The sequence below is a fragment of the Gallinula chloropus genome (assembly GCF_964237585.1).
Source record: "Gallinula chloropus genome assembly, chromosome: 3".
Taxonomy (NCBI): domain Eukaryota; kingdom Metazoa; phylum Chordata; class Aves; order Gruiformes; family Rallidae; genus Gallinula; species Gallinula chloropus.
The window spans coordinates 118,476,845-118,482,844 of NC_140087.1; positions in this window are offsets into that span (position 1 = coordinate 118,476,845).

The window sequence follows — 6,000 nt, forward strand, 5'->3', positions numbered from 1 at the left end:
CTCATCTGTTGACTAAGCTTAGAAGGTAAGTCTCTGGTAGAGCTAGGAGCAATACTCTCACCTCCAATCTCTTCTCTGAGATTTGGATATCTGTTCTCATAGCCCTCCATTAGTATCATTACATGGCAGAGAAGTAGAGCAAAGGGAGAGTTTTGTGTAGAGGATGTATGGCCTGTAAAGGGGAGTGAACAACAGATAAGCAGTGATGACCCTGCCACCTTCAACTGATGACTGTCAAGAATTCTGTCCTTCATGCTGCCATTACAAACTTTAACTCCTTCTGGGTGTTATTCTGTTGCCTTGGAGAACTAACACAAGAGGTGAATTTGGACCTTTAATTTACTTCTTTTTTAAAGATAACTCCAACATTCATTGGGAAAAGACTTCAGCTCTCCAAATCAACAAGGAATCTGCTCTTTGAAGCTTCTCTTTAACTTTTCCTAAAAACAAAACAAACCAACCAACCAAACAAACAAAATCTGCTACAAAGCAGGCACAATGTATAGCCCTTCAAATCCTGGACCTCTGTGTAAATATTTTCCCCAACTCATCTCTTTCTTTGAACGTGACTCAGTGGCACAGCTGCAGCTCAGAATTTTGCAGCAAAGCTCAAGAAGGACTGCTTTATTGTCCTAAAAGCCAGTTTCTCAAACTGCCTTTTTTGTTGTTGTTGTTTGTTTCCTAATACCAACAAGCAATTTTGGTCTTAGATGTCTTAGGTATCCAAAAGGGCTGCTGATGAATTCCAAGGTCGTTTGACTCCTGTTTATCCTTTAGATAGTTCTGCCGCTCTAATTCTTTATTTTTAAGGACAAGAAAAAACAGGATTAATAGAAGACACAAGTCTGCAACACAAGGAAGAATCAATAAACATATTTATACAGGACCTGTATTTATAGAAATATCCTCTGCCCTCATTACGGGATCAACAAGACTTCAAGTTCAGCTGTGTGGGGAATGGGGGAAGAAGACAAAGTCATTTTCCTTTGCCAGGTTAAGGTCATTTGGAGAGGTCTGATCTTTTTTAATTGCTATTCTTTACTTTATTTTGTACAATTAATTCTGTTCTGTACAGCAGCTGTTGTGATTGTATTTAAATGTGAGTGCGCACTTGGTCACCAACAATGTCCTATTTTATTGGTTTGGGATTTTGGTTTGTTTCAGTTTTTTCCTTCCACTTAATTTAACTTAATTTATAATTTAGTGGTGAAAAACATAATCTTTTATATTTCTATTTCCTATACAAGCTACCTGTTTTACATGAGTCTATGAAGATAATGACCACATTTGATCAAACATTTCACGGCAATAAAATCTATGTTGATTTAACCTGGATTTGTCTGGTGCTTGAAAATAATTTCCATCTCTGGATAAATAAGGACAACCAAACCTGGCTAGGAAACAGATCTATGACACTATGGGACCTAGAACTTCCATTGTGAAGAGAAGACATACAAAGCAAAGGAACAACAATAATACTATTCCCATATCACAGCAAGAAGATTGGTTTGTGTAGAGATTAAAGGTGGGATTTATCCCATTTAATTATAGCTATACTAAATAATTATCTCATTTAGAATCTGCTAAGTGGATTTAATTCTTGCTGTATCAAAAAAAAAAAAGAGAGATAAAATGGAAGGCAATTATTACTGTCCTACAGCAGGGATTAAAGATAAATGGGATTATTTACATCAGATTAGCCTCTCTCAATTGACCACAGGACAAAAGTGGCAATAATCCTAGTCCCTATCAATTGACGATGGACACAGCCTAGAAAACTAGTTAACCTTGTATACTTAATATTTAGATGACCAGACTAAATTGAGATGTATGCTTTCAGAGGTGCCCTGCCTACAGTTGCATAAAAGGGCTGTGACAATGCTGGCAATCAAATCTACATCTCCACAGACTCAAACTGCTTTTTTTTTAATCTACTCCCTGAGAGTTTACAGCTGTTTATTTGCAAGTCCTACTTCAGACATGGGTCTGGGTTCACTGTCAATGCTCCCACCCTAAATTTGGATCCCAGTGCTTTGACAGGCAGAAATGGTGAAAATTAAAAAAAAAAATTGAAGAAAAAATGGAAATAATAACCTTTTACACATATGACTTCAAGAATCTCTAGCTTAAACGTTTAGCCAAACTTTCCAAAACAAACAGATCTGAAAAGGTTTACTAAAAAAGAATAGTAAAAAGAAGGATTTTTAAAGAGATTTCCTAGACATACTGTCTTAAAACTGTTTGGGAGCCTTGTGACAACTCTTCTTTTTGTATTGTTTCAGTGCTTGAAAAAATGACTTTATGAGTAATTCTAGACAATGACACACCAAGGGCAAAGCTGCAATGGCAGAAACTTCAGAAGGATTTCAGGTGAAAAAGGAAACAGTTTGGGAGGCAGTTTCCACATGTTAAAATTTGGTTTATCCAATCCCCACTTCTGTTCCCTAACAAATGAACTTTCACTAATTAACATTACCCCTCTAATCTTCTGGGAAATACAATTTCCCAGGTGTTATAGTGAATTCCTCTGATCAGTTCCGTATGTGCTCTTCTCCAAAGTCAGAGGAAACAAGTGTAGCAAATTCATCAGTACTTTAAATATAGTCACATGAGAGGTTGCCTCTCCTATCTCTCTTCACTTTGGTGTGTAAATTTTCCACTCACTCCATTAAAACAAAAAGAAGACAACCCCGCTGAGATTTGCAGAAGTGCAGTGCCAAAATACATGTCAGTGTGCATGAGTAGCCTCTGATTTGTAGATGCTGCAACTTACAAGAAGGTGAAAAGGGAAAAGTAACAGGAAAAACATCCATTCCTTAGATTTTATATACATGGTGAGCTGACCCTGGCTGGACATCAGGTACCCACCAAAGCTGCTCTATAAGACCCCTCCTCAACTGAACGAGGGGGAAGAAATATAATTAAAGGCTCATGGGTTGAGATAAGGACAGGGTGATGGGCAACACAGACTCAACAAAGGAAAAGTAATTTATTATCAATTAAATCAGAGTTGAGTAAAGGAAAATAAAAACAAAAACAAACCACAAATCTTAAAACACCATGCTCCACCCCGCCCTTCTTCCCAGGCTCAACTTCACTCTTGATTTTCTCTACCTCTTCCCCCTGAGCAAGCAGACATAGAAAGGGAGTTGTGATCAGTCCACCGCACATTGTCTCTGTCACTCCTCCTTCCTCAGAGGAGGACTCCTCACACTGCCCCTGCTCCAGCATGGAGTCCCTCCCACGGCAGACAGTCCTCCATGAACTTCTCCAACATGAGTCCTTCCCACAGGCTGGAGTTCTTCATTAAATCACCTAACATGGGTTGCTTCTACATGGTACAGATCCTCAGGACCAGACTGCTCCAGTGTGGGTCTCCCATGGGATCACAAGTCCTGCCAAGCAAACCTGCTCCAGGGTGGACTTCCCACCAGGTCACAGCCTCCTTCAGGTGCCTCCACCTGCTCAGGTATAGGGTTCTCCATGGACTGCAGGGGAACAGCCTTCCTTGTCTAGGTCTTCTCCAGGGACTACAGGGTTTTCTCTGCTCTGGTCCCTGGAGCATCTCCTCCCCTCCTTTCTGCACTGACCTGGGGGAATGCAGAACTGTTCCTCTCACATTTTCTCACTCCTCCCTCTGACTGCAATTTTTTCTGGTGTTCTGTTTTGGGTTATTTTCCTTCTTCACTCTGTTATCCCAGTGGCACTACCACCTTCGCTGATGGCCTTGGCCTTGGCCAGCAGCAGGTCCGTCCTGTTCATCAATCACACATGGGGGCAACTTCTAGCAGCTCCTCACAGAAGCCACCCCTGTAGCCCCCCTGCTACCAAAACCTTGCCATGTAAAACCAATACATGTACACTGCATATAGAGAGTTTGAGAAATTTGCATTCAAAGTAAGTGATCAGGCAAACAATGGACCAAATCTGTAAAATTACGGGTTTCCTGAATTCAAAGAACAAGCAGAACTAATGAAGGATATATGGTAATATTTGTCCACCTGTTCAACAACAGAACTGCCACTTAAGTTAAAGAGGCTGTGTGTTCACTTATATTTTTCTGGAAAATACAGCTTTGTTTCCAGGTAGGCAGCAAAAAACCAAATCTAATAAAATATATAACCTCTTAACCCCTAGTTAGGCTCACCTTCCCATAGAAAAGATATGAACAAGAAATCATATTTCTTCAAGTGAGAAGTTCCTACTTCAAGCTTCAATGGAAAGGGCATTATGCTCTAAGAAAAGTTTATGTTGGTTTTGATGTTCTTTAATTAAAAGATATTCGAATTGGTGGCATCAAAATTGATTTTCTGAAGCAACTCAAAATGTCAAGCTTTTGGAGAAAGGATTACTTGAATTAAACCACAGCATGGGACAGAGATCTACTCATCCAGGAGCTAGCACACAAGGCAGACCCACAGAAAGACAATAAAGACATAGTTGGCTGTCATTTTATACCAACAGACATACTGGAGGCATGATTCAGTCACCACATATAAGCATCAAGTGACATTTTCAACAGCCTTGTCTATCCTGCCTGGCTTCCTACTGCTTCTCAAGAAGGATCAAGGTCTCTCACAGCTTCACTGTATCTGCCAATCCCTTGTGTATATCTTGGATGCTCTAGGAAACTTGAAATAGTACTAAACATCATCTGTCAGCAAACATACATGAACAGTACAGTCTACACAGGCAATCTAAATGCACAGTAGCACAATTTTGATTCTATTGCCCACACATAAGCATCTGCTGCCATTTCAGTAGCCCGTGAGTATTCTGCTTGGTGTCCATCTACTAATCCAGAAGATAATGAGCTTCCTACAGATTCCTGTGGATCCATTTTAGAAATCTACATAAATACTTGACAGAGAGTAAACAAGACTAAACCAGACTCTGCCTAACAATATCCAGTGACAGTGCAAGAGGCAACGGGTACAAATCAAAATATAAGAAGCCATTAAACACAACAAAAACTTTTTCACTGTGAATTTATTTGAACTCTGGGCTAGGTTTCACAGAGAGGTTGTGGAATCTCCATCCTTGAAGATACTCAAGGGCTGACAGGACACAGCCCTGAGCAACATCTAGTTTTCATGGAGGTTTGGGTTGGGGTTTTTTTATTATTTAATGCATTTAACACAAGTACTAATGAACCACTTTGGGCCATCATTATGGCCAGCTAAATTAAGGAGTTATCAAAGCATTGAGCCTTTGCCAATTAATATACAGTGTGAAGCCAGTAATAGAACTACACAGCAAATTAGGAATGGTCAGCAGAGAGTGTATTTTTGGAACTGGATGGTCTGAGAATAAACTGCTGGAATTCTGCCAAGATATTATCACCTTATTTGTCAAAATTTGGATCTGGGAATTTTTCCTTTGAAAATTGCCTTTAATGTGAAAATAAAAATGAAAGACAAACCACCAACACTTCATTCACCAGGAAAAAATACACAATAAGCCAGGGAAAGGTATATTCAGTTAAAATTAAATGAGACAAACTTTTAATAGCCATTAGTTTAGATCAGAATTTAATTTGTGCCCTTGAAGAAAGAACTATAACAATTTTATCTGTAGTCCACCCTCTCCTTCAGCTTTACAGGTTCAATTCACTCAACAGACTGGATAATGTTTTGATTGCAGTTACTTAGCTGATATTACAGCCTCTGCTCCAGATTCTTCACTATTATTAACCTGCTTATCTAGACTCAAGGTTGTTGTCTTGAGAAAAACAGAATCAGATCACCTCAAAAATGACTACTGCATTGACTTGTGCAAGAGTCTGCACATGATAACCAACAGGCTAACAGCAAAACTACACCAGTGGGAAACCAAACAATCCAGATTATTTTTTTGTTGTAGTTGGTTGGTTGGTTGAAGGTTGTGGTTTAACCTACCAGGCAGCTAAAGATCACACAGTTGTTCGCTCACTCCCCCTACCAGTGGCATGGCAGAGAGAATCAGAAAAGAAAAAAAAAGGATCATTTGTGGAGTAAGGCA